This window comes from Nuphar pumila, chromosome 12 (assembly GCF_984573655.1).
Source record: "Nuphar pumila chromosome 12, dmNupPumi1.hap1.1, whole genome shotgun sequence".
NCBI classification, from domain to species: Eukaryota; Viridiplantae; Streptophyta; class Magnoliopsida; order Nymphaeales; family Nymphaeaceae; genus Nuphar; species Nuphar pumila.
Window position 1 is genome coordinate 25,981,696 of NC_143260.1, and position 15,417 is coordinate 25,997,112.

Consider the following 15,417-nt stretch of genomic DNA (forward strand, 5'->3'; position numbering starts at 1 on the left):
TTCACTTTTTTGCCTCTTGTGTGTTCTCGTCTTAGGATTGTTAGTTTCTTTTTTGTATACTATTTAGGATTGCTAGTTTTTTTTCCTGTTCCTCAACCAAGATTGCTGGTTTGCTTTTGTATTTAGGATTTTTAGACCCGTGTTGCTTGTGAGCTCTAGAGGCCAGTTTACTTTTCTTACACGGCCCACCTATTAGGTTTTCCCTTAGGTGGTGACTGTGCACGATTGGTACTGTGCTTGTAGTTTGCTTTTCCGTAAAATATTTGTTTGGGTGCAAGTGAGTGGTGCGTGTTTACAACTTTTTACTCTTTTTTTCTTTGCATGCTTTGTGGTTTGTTGTGGTTTGGCCGCTCTGCACATTAGGTAGATAGAAAACCAATCCTTATGACAGTTGCTGCATCAGTCTACCCTCATGTGCATGCAAGGGCGATGCTCGCTTGACCCTAAGCTTGTGGAGACTTTAGAGGACCCCGAGTCTCTTATTAGGAGAGCCTGCAGACCCGACCCCATGTCTGAGGATCAACAATAGACCCCTCTTCTCAAGGAGTACTTCATTTCCAACGTTTACACTCCCACCTTCTGCATCACGAGACTTGATGTAGGAGCCAATCATTTTGAGATCAAGGCCAGTGTCATTCAAATGTTACCATCATTTTACAACCTTAGCAAAGAAGACTCCTACCATCATCTCGATGGCTGAAGGCCTTAGATACAATTCAGATTATCACTTGGGAACACATGCAGAGAGAGTTTATCAAGAAATACTTCTCTATTGGTAAGATGAACTAATACCGAAAAGCCATCACCAACTTTTCATAAATTGAGGGAGAAATATTTCATGAGACGTGAGAGAGGATGAAAGATCTTCTCTGAAAGTGTCCCCACCACCATGTGCCCCGTTGGCAACTGGTGTAATATTTTTATGATAGGTTGACTAAGAAAAATCGTCAAATGGTTGATGTTGTCAGTGGAGGCACTTTCATGCTGAAGAGTGGGGATGAGGCATGGGCCCTGTTTGAGACCCTGAGTAAGAATTCGATGCACTGCACTTTGACCTTTCGAACTAATAGGGTTGCACATGCACAAGATTGAGCGAAGAAGGCTAACATTTATGAGATAGGGACACATCTTGACTTGCAAAACAAGGTTGACATGCTGACCAAAAAATTAGATCAGTTCTTGTCAAATCCCTCACCAACCGTGTAGGTGTGTGCGTTGTGTTAGCCCAGCACACCTTGTGTTTGACTGCCCCGCGATGCCACAGTACCCAGAGTTTGTCCAGGAACATGCCCAGATGGTGCAAGGTTTCGCTCAACCCGTGCTCAACCCATATTCCATTACTTATAACCCAAGTTGGCAAAACCATCCTAATTTCTCGTGAAGTCCCCCTGTACCTTCCCAGAACCCACCCAGGCAAGGCGGTTATATGCCTGGTTTCCAACAGTCTAATTTTTCTTCCGCCCAACCTTCTTTTAGTCAACCTCCATCCCTGGAGTCTGCATCTAGTCAGTCCTTCGAGGACAAGATGTTGCGGGTCTTCTCAAATATCAAGGTGAATCTGAGCTCCCACACGTAGTCCATTGCCAAATTAGAGACGCGGATGAGACAACTCACTGAGGTGCTTAGCAGGTGAAGCGAGGGGACACTGCCAAGTCAATCGGTGGTTAACCCTAGGGGTAACGAGCCGATGCATGGCCTGCATACGACAGATACTCATCAAGAGCAGACTCAAGTGGTTATAACCCTTAGGAGTGGGAAGCAGTACTAATCGAGGGAGACTGCAGATGAAAGTAAGGGATCTAGTGTTGAGTAGCCGGTCCCTACTGTCATACCTCAAGAAAGTGAGAGGGCTCCCCCGTCTGAGCCTTTCAAGTCCTATATACTCAAAGCCCCCTTTTCTGAGGTGCTAGAGAAGCCAAAATCGTTCGCCTAGCGGGGGAAAGATGCCGGAGATGCTTGAGATTTTCAAGCACGTTCAAATAAACCTCCCTCTGCTTGACGCCATCCAGCAGGTCTCCTGTATATGCAAAGTTCCTGAAAGAGATTTGTACACAAAAGTGGAAGTTATGGTCCAATGTGCTAAAGAAGATTTATTTGATTGAGCAAGTGAGTGCAGTGCTCCAGCATCAAACTCTACCAAAGCTCAAGAACCCAGGGTCTCCTATTATTTTGTGTCATAGGAGACATCACTATCGAGCGTGCTTTGCTCGACTTCGGGGCAAGTGTGAACATTCTGCCAAGTTTCTTTTATGACACATTCAGATTAAAGGAGATGAAGCCGATACCTATGACCTTGCGGCTGACAGACCGATTGATCAAGGTCCTGCGATGGATTCTTGAGGATGTTCTGGTCAAGGTGGAGGACTTCTACTTCCCTATTGACTTCATTATTTTGGATATGGAGGGAGTGGATGATGTGAGACATACGCCCATTATTTTAGGTCACCCCTTCCTGGCTACTGCCAACGCATTCATCAATTGTCGCACTAGTGCAATGGATGTCTCGTTTGATAACAGAAAGATGAGGTTGAATATATTCAATGCAGCAATGGACCCTACAAGAGCATATGCTTCTTTTTAGGTTGATTTTGTTCAGGATTCGGTGGAAGCAGAGCCGACATACATGTTGAGTGATCCACCTCACAAGGAGGAGGATGAATCACTCGAGGGGGATAGCCTGGGATTGATTGCTATAGGGTCAGGTGAACAGATATGTATACCACACAGCGTTGTCAGGATCTAGAGGGGTAGAGTGAGAGGTAATGTTGTAGGCAGGGTCATAGATGAAACTATTTTTCTCAGACCTTTCGATTGAGCATGACTTCATGTCCATTGATCTCATAGACGATGATAAAGTTTTGATAATTGCTTATTTTATTAATTCTTATTAACTCTAATAAAGTTTGAGACTAGTATTTGATTTATTAAATGCATGTTTTGATTTAATTATTCTAGTTTCATATGTGTATATGATGTCTGTAACCTTCTCATGGCTTGAACCATATTTAAAAAGAGTTTTCACTGTATTTCGTGAAAAAATAATAATTTAAGGATTTTGTCATTTGGATGCTTTAATTTCAAACTTGGTTCTACGAAGCTATTAAATGCCTGTGCCTGTGCATGCGCATGCTGACTTCCTAGAGCTTAATTCGGTTAAGGCAAGTCCAATGATAAAATACTGGGTTTAATAATTTCTTATATTTCATTGTTTAATCGAATTCTTTGACATTGATTTCATACTGGATCTGGTAGTATAGGAGGCTAAGACACACTCTCGCTTGCGCTTAAGCGGACCGTCTAGTACTTGGTACGGTTGAAACGAGTCTATTGCGTTACTAAATTAAAGAAAAAAATAAAATTTCCTAAATTTTCGGTTTTAAAAATTGGGGTGTTACAAGATATGACTTATAAAATTTCATACCTGACCTGGGTCTCACTCGAGCTCCTATTAAGAACCTTGTCTTCTCAATGCAAAAAAGATAAAAAAAAGTATTTTTTGCTAGGTATGAATTGGGCATGGTTCATGTAATCTTTATAGGACGAGTATGGTTTTACTGTCATGTTATAATGGTATGCAAATCGACCATTCCAGTGGTGGGGTGTCCTATGTTGTGCAATTAAAGAAGGCTCAATGAGGTGCATTTTTACTGGCAAACTTGGAATAAACAAATATTTGGGAATGTATAGGACACTTTATTAAGACATCAACTTGAAGAAATTTAGAAAAGGGTATAAAAGGGAGGTGTTGATGCTATAGAGGAAGAAAACTCTTAGAGAAGACATGAAGAAGGCATTGATTGCTGATATATTCAAATCAAAAGTGTCGAGTAAACCGGTTCAGAGATGGGGATTCCAACATTGCATACTATCACTCAATTGTTGTTGATCCTTTCAAAAAACATGATTTAGAATAACTTTCTAATTTGCTTGAGATTTAGAATCACATGGGATCTCATGTGATTTTCAATCTCAAGCAAATTAGAAAATTGCAAATGCAAATGAGATTCACTTTCTCATAGCTTAACTTTTTATGTTTGACCGCTTATACAAATGTGATTCACTTTCTCATTCAAATGAGAAAGTAAATCAGAATGAACCAACCGAACGTGGAGGATGACACCACAAGAATAATATTTTGTCTTTGATGAATATTGTAGTACTGGTTCAGTAATATGATGAAATTTAAAAAACCCATGGGATGATTTTCACAAATTATTATCCAAAAAGGATGTTGACAACAATATATTCCATCTTCTAGTTGATGGAATCAAAGTAAGTTACCAACGGGGCTCCGCGTGGTTGGTAGGTAGCAGCTGTCAATGTGCGTCTCCTTGTGGTGGGATGCATATTGGGCATTCTCTAATGGACCTCTATGTTTGGTTATCAACCTTCCAACTCTTCCATGTCCAGCACCACTTGCCTCACTGCCAACTATGATCACCTTTCCATGATCCAACTCTTTACCCAAGCATATTGGCGAACTCAATTCAGTATGTGACTCTAACGCGGCCAGATTTGTCCTTTGTTGTCAACTCCGTCTGCCAATGTAGACACCCCAATTTTGACCAATTATATTCTTGTGATTTTTGTCTAAAGAATTGTGTCCTTGCAACACCAACGTTTTGTGTCTAAAATGGTTTGATCTATCTCAAGTGCATTTTTTTCCAAAAAAAAAGACATTTTCAAGCTTAGTATTGAAAATAAGAATTAAAGTAGAGTTCATAAGCTTTTCAATAAGCCAAAAATTATAACAAACGAACACAACCAAGTCAAAAGTTATGGCCAAAATAAGTTTTGTTATCAAAATGAGTTTGATCCAATGGTCGTTGGATTTGATCCAAATTCAATTATTGTTTCGATCTTTAGACTTGATCCAAATCCAATTATTATCTAAATCTTTTGACCCGATTCAAATCTAAGTGTTGTCCATAACATTTGACTTAATCCAATATCCAAGTCTCAATCTTAGGGATTATTGTCATCTTAGATCCATTGAGTTTGGTGATTCTTAGGTTGATTAGCTTTTAAGCTAGGTAAATCCAACCAATAGGATTCAACCTAGTAGCAAGAACCAATAAAAAAGAGACCTCAAAACTTTCATCCAAAAGGTTCTACCATATCATCCGAAGGTGGACTCAAATCTTTGGACCCTGAACCCAATAGGATTAGGATCCATTCACAACAAAAAAACTATAAATAAAAACCTATGCTTCTCTCCATAACATCTAAATAGATTTAGATTTTGTTGTATCTGAACCTCCCTGAACCTGTGCCCTGCGGAGGTGTTGTCAAATTTGTCACTTGTTGAAGTCATCTTAGGATGGCTACTTCAACCTATGGTGAGTTCATTTTCTTTTTATTTATGATTTATTTATTTAGTGTGTATTTGTCCCTAATTTTGTATATTTGTCTTTGTTTCATGTTTTTTCGAGTGTTGGTGGTACTCCGCACCATTAACCTCACCTTTTTTTAGGACCTGTATTCAAGGTATGAGTCACTTGCAAGCTAAAGTCCAACCATTACAGATTTTGAATTTTCTAGAACGAATGATCAGGAGGAAAGGTGCATTACTTAAAGAGTGGACCCTATATCTCTTTTATCTTTTAAAATTTGGATCTTGTTTTTCAAATCCAAATCTTTTTTGGACTACCCTTGTTTTAGTTTTCAAAAATTAGCCATCTACAAAATGACAATCATCGTAGGACCACTTGTTTAGACATCAAAATCAGAAATGTATGAGATTTTGGTGTTGCAAGGTCAGTTTTGTTGTTTTTTAGTATTTTTGAATATTAGGTTTACCCTAGATTCAAAATCTATTTTGCTTTGTTTTTCTGTCTTGGCCCTGCCTTATTGGTAATGCCATATCTATGCATTTATGAGACGTTTGGATTCTGCCTTTTAAGCCTTCAAAATGCATGAGAAACTAGAATAAAATCGATTTTTGTATTATTTTTGTCGACTTGTCCTTGCTTTTTAGATCATTTCTCAACATTACAATTTCAAAAATCAGTCATTTATAGTTGTTGGAAAGTTGAGATCTTTATCTAAATTTGTTTTATTTTTGGTCAGAATTGAAAACCTTTCTAAGATTATTTCTGGGTCTAAAACTAGGGCAGATTTCTAAACTACAATCAGTGATTACTAGACATCCTGTTTTTTAGGAACCATATCTCTCCAACTATACATCGGATCAGGGTGTTCTTTGTATCATTGGAAAGTTGGTTTCCCAACCTTTCTCTGTTATTTTTATTATTTTCTAGATTTCCAGTGCCAGTGCCTAAAAATAGTCTAGATCTATCATAATAGGTACTTGGGTTCCTTTTTTCTCCTACTGTAGATGTAACTTCCCAGAAGTTCGACTTGAGACACGAAGAGAAAGAAATTTCCTTTGAAAAAAACTCAGAGTTGCAACAAAGGTTTTTTTTTTATAAAAAACACAAGTCGATTCTTCTGAGCACGTTAGCCAAAAAGACCCACTACAAACCCATATCCTAACTAAGTGAAACAATAAGTAAAAGATAAAAAGAGTTTATTCATAAAAAAAGTTTAGTCTGTACAAAGCAGAGGGGTATCCACCAAAAATAACAAAAGTACAAAATCCAAGGTGAAATAGCCAGCGTGTCGACGAGAGAGGTGAGACTTTGATCATGTAGCATTGCACCGTTGCCAGTAAGGAGAGCTACCTGTCACCTACACCCATAAAAAATGAGGTCAGTCCTGAAAACTGGTAGGTGCGCAAAAAGAATAAGATGAACAACAACTAATCTAAAGCATGCTCAAATCTAAGCAAATAGGAACTGATGCAACAGGCAGTGAGCAGGTGCATAGCAAAGCTAACCAGGATATCATCATGAGCTCAATCAGGCTAGTATTGCAGTGATAACAATCTAACTGTAAGCAATCACAACAAGACTTATCAATGCATACCTTCTAACTATCGTAAATAGCAAACTGGTAGCAAGGTAAAGCAGGCAGTCAAAAGCAAGAACAAAGAACAATTGTGAGCATGCTATAATGTGATCTGATTATTATCTGGACATTGTGGGTACGCACAATGTATAAAACGTAGAAACAACCGAGATTTATTGGGGGTTCATTATGCCATGTATTTTATTATACCCCGAAGGACTGACTGAGTCCGCTCCTAAGAGAACAACCAGTGGTCAAGAGAGTAAGTCTTCAAAGGCTAAACAGGGCTCAAGGATGCATCAAACTTCTGCAGAAGTGTCGGGTGACTACCACCTAGGATACTTATGGTAACACCATTTTCCCTACCTCCGATGACTGGGGAAGCCGAATCTTTGCCCGTAATAGCCATGAATGGCCTGCCCATCAGAGGTCTTGTACCATCCATCCTCTCTCTTGATGAACCAGCCCGAACAAGTACGATGAAGGATTTTTTTCATCATCGCCTTGCTCTACATGCATTGGTCTATTCGACCCACTCGAGCATCTTGCCTGTGAAGGCGCATGATTACCATTTAGTGAGATATCCATAATTGTGCTCTTTCGCAAACCATGACACCTATTCACTTCGTGCTATGCATCAAAGCATCACATAACATTGCCAAGAGATACGACTAGGCTTATAACCACAAGCCACAAGGAAGCACTCAAAACAAGCTCAGAGGCTGACAATGATTTCTAAAGGTACCTAAAAAGTAGAAACAATAGCATGATCACAATATACATGGCGTAGGCAAGAAGTGAATCAGTAAAAGCATAGACAAACAGGTTAAGCACAAAGCCAAGGCGCATAAAGTGCGGGGTAACCAAAAAGTAAAGTGCTGAAACGTAAACATGACAAGGATCACGAAACCGCGTCCTTGAATTAAAGAACATAAAGTAAAACCTAGGCACATATAGCGCGACGGCAACAGAAAGTAAAGTGTTGAAAAGTAAACAGGACAAGGATCACGAAACCGCGTCCTTGAGTTAAAGAACAGAAAGTAAAGCCTAGGCACGTATAGCGCGACGAGGACAAGGATCGCGAAATCACGTCCTTGAGTTAAAGAACGTACATATAGCTTATACATATACGTATATATTGTTTGATTTATCTTTTCTTTAGTTCAGTTTTATTCATTCAAAGTTCTTTCACGCAACTTTCCCCTACCTTGGGGAGTTGCGAGTTCTTGGACGCCTGTGGGCGTAAGTGCGAAGAGTCTCGGGCCACGAGACACGTATATGCTCCGTTGTGCAACCTGCAAGCGTAAAAAGGTTAGCATGTAAGAAAAAGGTGAAACAGAGGCCTGGCCACCAAGAAAAGACAGGGGAAACAGAGTCCCTGACAAACAACAAAACATGAGACAGGCAACCAAAACAGACAGGGACAGGGGCTCCGCCCCCTGCCGGCAAACAGAAGCGACAGGGGGCGGAGCCCCCTGCCGACAACACACAACAGCGACAGGGGGCTGAGCCCCCTGCCGGCAGACCGACGACGACAGGGGGCCGAGCCCCCTGCCGGCAACCTGACGACGACATGGGGCCAAGCACCCCTTGTCGACGTACGAACATCCGGGAGGAGAGGAGGGGGGTAGCTACCTGCGGTTACCGGCGGCGAGTCGCTGGAGAAGAAGGTGAAGACGGCGGGTCACCGATGCTAGCACAGAGGAGGGGGGTCGACTGCCACCAAGACAGTTGTCGGAGAGCCGTTCGCACGACCGTCGGTCGGAGGGTGGAAGCGACGGAGACGGAAAAAGGGCAGAGAGAGAAGAGAGAGAATCGGGCGAGGGCAAATGCCCTCGCCTGAGACACCCATGCCCTTATAAAAAGGGGGGGTGTACTGGCTTCTCGAAAGATCGAGAAGTTGGATTCGGGCTGGGCTCGGATCCGGGTCTGGCTCGGATCCGGTATCAACGGCCGACCGAGACACGTTTCTGGCGCGTGTCCGACACGTGTCAGACTCGTATCTTTTTTTTTTGGGGACTTTACAGTAGATGTGTTAACGAGACTATATCTTAGTACCCATTTGTCATTTTTCAATGAATCATGTCATTGGAAAGACATTAAAGTCTTCTTTCTCTGTCCTTTTAGTCTTTCTACATTCTGTTGTTTTCTGGGCCCAAAATTAGTGTCTAAGTATAAAACTCATTATGGACTTCAAGAATTTTTTTGACAACTCTCTGACTGTTGGATCAGATCTCTCTTTTCGTGTATCAGAATCCAGTGATTATATTGCCCTTGGATAGAGGATTTTCTTGATATTATTTTGGTGTGCTCTTGCGATGCACTTGTATTCAAACAGGTCCTATGGGCCAGATCACTTTTGAATCTAGTTTTTGATCCCGTGATTTGTATTTTTACGAATTGAATTTTGTGAGAAAGTCATTTACTATGGTAAAATAGATTTTTGGGTCTTCAAAATGTTTGGCTTTTAAAAAAATAAATATTTTGAGTGTCCGGAATTCTTAAGTAGAAACCCTAGCTCGAATTGTTTATTTGCATGCTTTTAGCTAGGAGATTGAATTAGAAACCCTTGTTAAAGCAAATCTTGTAACATAGAATTCCTTGGAAAAATACCTAAATCTCCAACAAGTTTGTCTCTCAGTCTGTTTGAAACATTGTTTGCATTGTCTATGCTTCTCTGATTTAGCCTTTTTCTTAGGACTCTGATTGTAGAAGCTCTGTTTTTGTACTTGGATTTTAAAAACCGCTATCTTGTTCTACTTTTTGGATCTTCGTGTCCCCATACCAATATTAGGAGCCATCAGCTCAGGTATATTAGTAGTGGTCCATGGAGGCCAAGTACTCGCTCACACATACCAGTCATAGCTTGGGTATATAGCGAAAGTTTTGGTGATCTAGGAAGCCCAATCATTTTAAAAAATTGGATCTATGTGCACAGTGTTTTTGTGTGGGCTCTTGTATGTATTTAAACGTAAGCATATGGTTAAGGGAGACTAAAAGAAGTATCCAATTACAAACTCTCATAAGGTCGTGATCACCTCAAGTACCAAGATCTAGAGGGATGTGATCTGGGACCCAAAGTGGTACCCAATACCACTGGTAAGGGCAAGAGGAATACTAGATCTTTTATGTCTAACCAGGATCCCAAGAACCAAGACATGGAGGAAGACTTGATCAAAGATCTAAAGCAGTACCTTGTAAGGGAAACAGGAACACTAGTTCTTCTAAGTGTAACCAGGATCCCAAGAACCAAGACATGCAGGAAGACTTGAATGACCAAGAAATGTTGAAAATATCAGGGCTACATGTAAAAAGAATGTAAGGATGGTCACAAGGCTTGAATGCATGAGAAGGAGCCGATAAAGAAGAAGGTGAGGTCCAATCAAATGGAAAAGAAAAATATACGAGCTTTAGTCAATTTGTGCCATTACAAATTGGAAGAGATACAATTATTTATGATCAGAGTTGGTAGAAACTTCAAGAAAAGAAAAGCAAGTTGTCTATAAATACGATGATGACATACATCTTCATCTAGACTTAGAGAATGAAAATGATGCCTTAAAATTGATGTTGAAAAAGATCCAACAAAAAATGGCAGATATCCGAGCTCCAATTCAAAGCTCTCCAGTACCAACAATGAAGTCAATCCAAGGAGACACTTACTACTAGACCTGTCTGGATCAATCAACATCGAATGGAGTCACCTCATCGAACCCATTTCCAAGAAGTCTACAATGATGAATACGAAGATCAAGTATGGAGATTGGAAAATAAGCTTGATGAATAAAAAATGAGTTTCGTGACTATAGACAACCCCCATTTTGACCAAGTCATTTTTATGTCAAAATCATATGCCAAAGCTTAGTGTTCTTATCCCACTTCAAAGCTAATCGAACTTCAAGTATATTTTTGTCCTTTAAAATAATATCCTCAAGGTTTCTATCTAAAAGATGAATCAAACTAGAGGATTTCAGCTTTCAAACAAGTCAAAGAATAAGTCAATTTGATATTTCTGTCAAAAGCTAGACCAAGACAAGGTGATTTATTTAGTAAAAATCTTGTTTTTAGGTAGGGCCCACCACTGTGACAAAAATCTCGATAAAATTCACTCAATAATAAAAACTTTCTTAATTTTGTGAGAAAAAAAAATCATGAGCTATTTGTTGCCTTTTCCTTTTTTTTTAACAAAAGGTACCCAAAGCCCAAAACCCCTCTCCACATATTGCCCTTTCTCATTCCATTGACTATTTGCCTCTCATTTTTTGCTTAACCGGAGAACCCTAGTCCCATTGGAGGTCGAATTGTCAGGTGAAGGGGCATTGTCAACGCTCAACAGTGCAATGAGTCTCTCTCTCTCTCTCTCTGTTAGCGGTGGTGGTGAATGTTGTTGGCAGATGTTTTGGTGGTGGTGGGGGTCTAAGTGCTGGAGCCCTTTTTTTTTTGTCTGGGCTTAGAGCAAGAGTTGGTGTTGGAGTTGGGATTGCTGGAAGTGGGTTTGACAGTGGAGATGGTGACAGACTTTGTAGAAATTTTGTGGCCTACCTTTAACCAAATGCTTTAATAAAGGGGTGTTCATTAAATGAGCCTTTATGAGTCTTTTAAATTATGATCTTCGTGAAGCTGCTTTTTTGCATCATGCTAAGAAATTGTGCTATGTCTCTTTTCATTGTAAGGCATGTGGTATTTAGGTGGGTGATTAAGCCATTAAGCATGTCTTGATTTTGGTTATGCTCTCAATTTTCATAAGCTTTTTACAGGTTTAAATGTGTTGCATGATTAATATATGAAAAGGAAGTAGCCATTTTGAAAGTAGATTTTATATTTTTTTGTAAATTTTAATTGTATAATTAGTTTATTTTTATTTATTTTTATAAATTTTTAAAATTTTATCGATAAAACTCAAGAAAAAATAAGCATTTTGAAAATCTCACGAGAAATTCAGTGCTGAGAAATTGGTGTTTTAAACTTTTGTCTCTATGGGGCCCATTTTGAGTACATTTTAAACCCTCAAAAAAATTGAATTGGGTTTTTTACTTAAAATATAGATTAAAGTTGAGGATGTTATCTTTCCAAAGCATCAAAATGCACCTTAATCTGACATTCGGCTAGAATAAATTTGTCTTAGTTTAGTTGTTAACGCACATCAAAATTATTGTTAGTAAATTCAGATTATCATCAGTATTTTCTAATTGTCATTATCAGGTCAAAGATTGTCATTACCAGTCATGGAGTGTCATTAACATTGGCCTACAACTTGGATTGTTGTGAGCATTCACCATGTGTCATTAACATTTGAACCATTTGGTCTAGGTTCATGTGTAGGATGCAAATAAGCCTCCAAAAGCTTCTCATCTTCATCCTAGAACCTTGAGAAACGTGTTCATTGAATCCAGACACCATCCTGGAATCCCAGATAACCCTAGATGTTTATCTCTACTTTAGCTCCTAAGCCATCAACCAATATAAAATAATCCTTCTATCCTTTAACCAATTAGATCCCGCCAAATAATCCATGGGTAGATCTACATCTCCCGTTCTCAAATTCACAAGATTGGAATTTGTATCCACCTAAAAAACTATAAATAAGGACATGATCTCCCTAGTCCAGCATATGGTATTTTGAGATCTAGGAGCATTGTTACCCTATTACACTCACTTTTTGCCTTAGTTTCCTAGAGCCCAATACCCTAACTCAGCCTAGGTAGGTTCAGCTCAATGGAGTCCATTTAGCCCAATTTATGAACCATATCCCTTATCTCACTTAGTTTCTCGGAGCCCATGCCTAGTCAAAGTGTTGTTAGTCTCCCCGTGCTCGACTACGTCATAGGAGAGGGCTACCTAAGCTCAAAGTAAATAAGTGGATTTTTTTTAACGTTAGCATACCTGTTGCATTTTTCTGTTATTTTCGAGCCTTGATGACGACTCACACCATCATGCTCATTTTTCTTAAGAAATTGTGTTTGAGGTACAACTACTTGCAAGATAAATCCCAGTTGTTGAAGATTTTGAGTCACTGATGCAGTTGATCCCTGCTCGATGCAAGAGGAAAGACACACTGCTTGAATAAAGAACCCCATAACTCTCACATCTCATATTCCAACTCATTTTCAAAATCTAAACTTTTTTCTAAATAACCCACCGTTTGTTTTCAAAAGTTAGGGATCCACATTGATATGTATCATCTGATTCATCAAGCAAAAGGTGAAATAAGGTCTTACACAATCCAAGACTTAATACTGGAAGGAGATGGCATTCCAGAAGAGGCTCCTTATAAATTTATCAAGTATAGTGAGTTTGGGGATCTTGAGACCTATCTCACTTTGTCCCTCAATGATTGTGACGATTACCAAAACAATGATTGAGCGCTCATCAAATGGTTTCTCAGGAGCTTACAACGAGAAGCTTTTGCCTGATTTTTCATAGTATTAAGAAATTCAATACAATTATTGTTTTATTTGTGAAAAGATTCAGATAATACAATATGGATGCACTGCCAACAATCAATTAATTATACAATCTAACACAAATAAAGAATAAGTATTCTAAGTATTTATCAATCGGTGGAGGGTTATGTCAGAATAAAGAGCCAATGCAAGTGTCTTGTATACTCGCCCTCATCCTCAACAATTTCAACCAACCACGAAAAGGTTTCTTGCCACCCAAACATGTGGTACTTTTGTGGAATTGATAAGTACGACCACCTAGATGAAATCCAATTTGAAAAGAGGAATGTATGAAGGGTTGATCCTCAAAACTGACGAAAGCAAGGTCTAAAGTTTCAAGAAGTCCTATCCTGAAGAATCAAGTCAACCTCAAGAGCTTGGGAGGGTTCAACCAAGGTCAGAGATGGTCAAATGCACCACAGAACCAAACACAACAAAGGTCCATTCAAAGGCTGCCCAGTTCAAATTGAAATTATAACCAAACTTGAGATAAAAAATTCACCAAGTTTAAGTACACTTTGTTACAAGCCAAGCTGATTAAGCTCCCTGATGTCCCCAACCCTCCTCGAGTTAAGGGTAAGGACTCCACTAAGTTTTGCAAATTTTATTGAACTATGAGCCATGATACCGAGCATTGCATTATTCATCATGTAATCCAAGAATATTTTGATAATGGAGAGCTCAAGGTCGCATAATAACAAGAGCAATCATGAAATGGAGATATGAACATTTATACCAACTCCTTTCCTTTTCATCAATCCAACAATGTTGACATAGCGGAAGAAAGATGTAGTTAATTAGTGTCAGTAGATCCTTTTGCAGATGGTGCTGCCACCAATATATGTAGATCATGAAAATAGACTACAATCTTTGGCTATTCTAGGCTAATTAAGGTGCTCATTGTCAAAATCAAGTCGAGTTGATGAAGGTGTGTCCAATCAACTGCATCAAGTTAATGTCATTTGTCTTGATCAGTCAAACGAAAATATTTCACGTACCAAAATAAGCAGTAAGACAGAATAAAAATGTGTATATATTTAATGATAGGCCAATCCTGACAAGAGAGAAAGTGAGGTTTCACTGTGGACTTAGGTTGTCAAAGCAGTGTTGTGAGAGGCGTACACCTCAGTACTTGAAGCGTACGCCTCAGAGGCGAGGCGCACGCTCAAGGTACTGAGGCGTTGCTGTGATGCGCTTAAAGTAAATATAAAAAAAGTACCATGGATACTTGAGAAGTAAGATCACATACGAAGCCCTCCAAGAGAAGTAAGATCACTAGTGCGAGGCGTTGAGTGTGATGCCACATATTTTTATGATATTTTAGATAATACCACGGATACTTGAGAGTCTTATGTTGTGAGAGGCGAAGCGCAAGCTCAACGCCCTCATCCCATTTAACAACCTTGTGTCAAACAACCGAAAGTATATCGCCTTTGTGCTGTGTGTGTTACTTTACGTGGGTGTGGTATCTTGAGGTGCTTCTCGTGATCATTTAGTCAAGAGCTTCATAAATCAACAGCCCATACACATAATTTTTACAACTAAAAAAAATCATATGTTTGGTTTAAAATGACAAGAACCATAGTATGAACCTTAGTAAACAAACAAGTTGAACACATGGTCAAGTTGAACAGATAAAGCTTGAGCCTATGATTTCCTGTTCCATAGTTTTGGTGCCTTCAATAAAGTAAATATTTATTAACCCCATATTTGAATAATCAAATAATGAGTTGGTAACTTTTTAAAAGGTTGTGCTCAACAGCTGATGGTATCATTGACTTTTGCTTTTAATAAAATGTAGCTTCAGCTATTGATGGCTTATTTTGTTTTTTCTTTTTTATTTTTATAGTCTGACTGTATTATATGAAAGTGACCTAGGGCTGCAATATCCACATGGTGAATGGTAAATAATAAAGTTGTTGTATCCATAATTTACTATTTATCTTTGCCGAGAGAACTTGTGCAGGACTTATCCACACATTCTTCCTGTAAACCCTGGCCGAAGCCATAACAAGATGTGGACCATATTTTAAAAATATTGTCAAAAAATGTGTTATGCATGTCT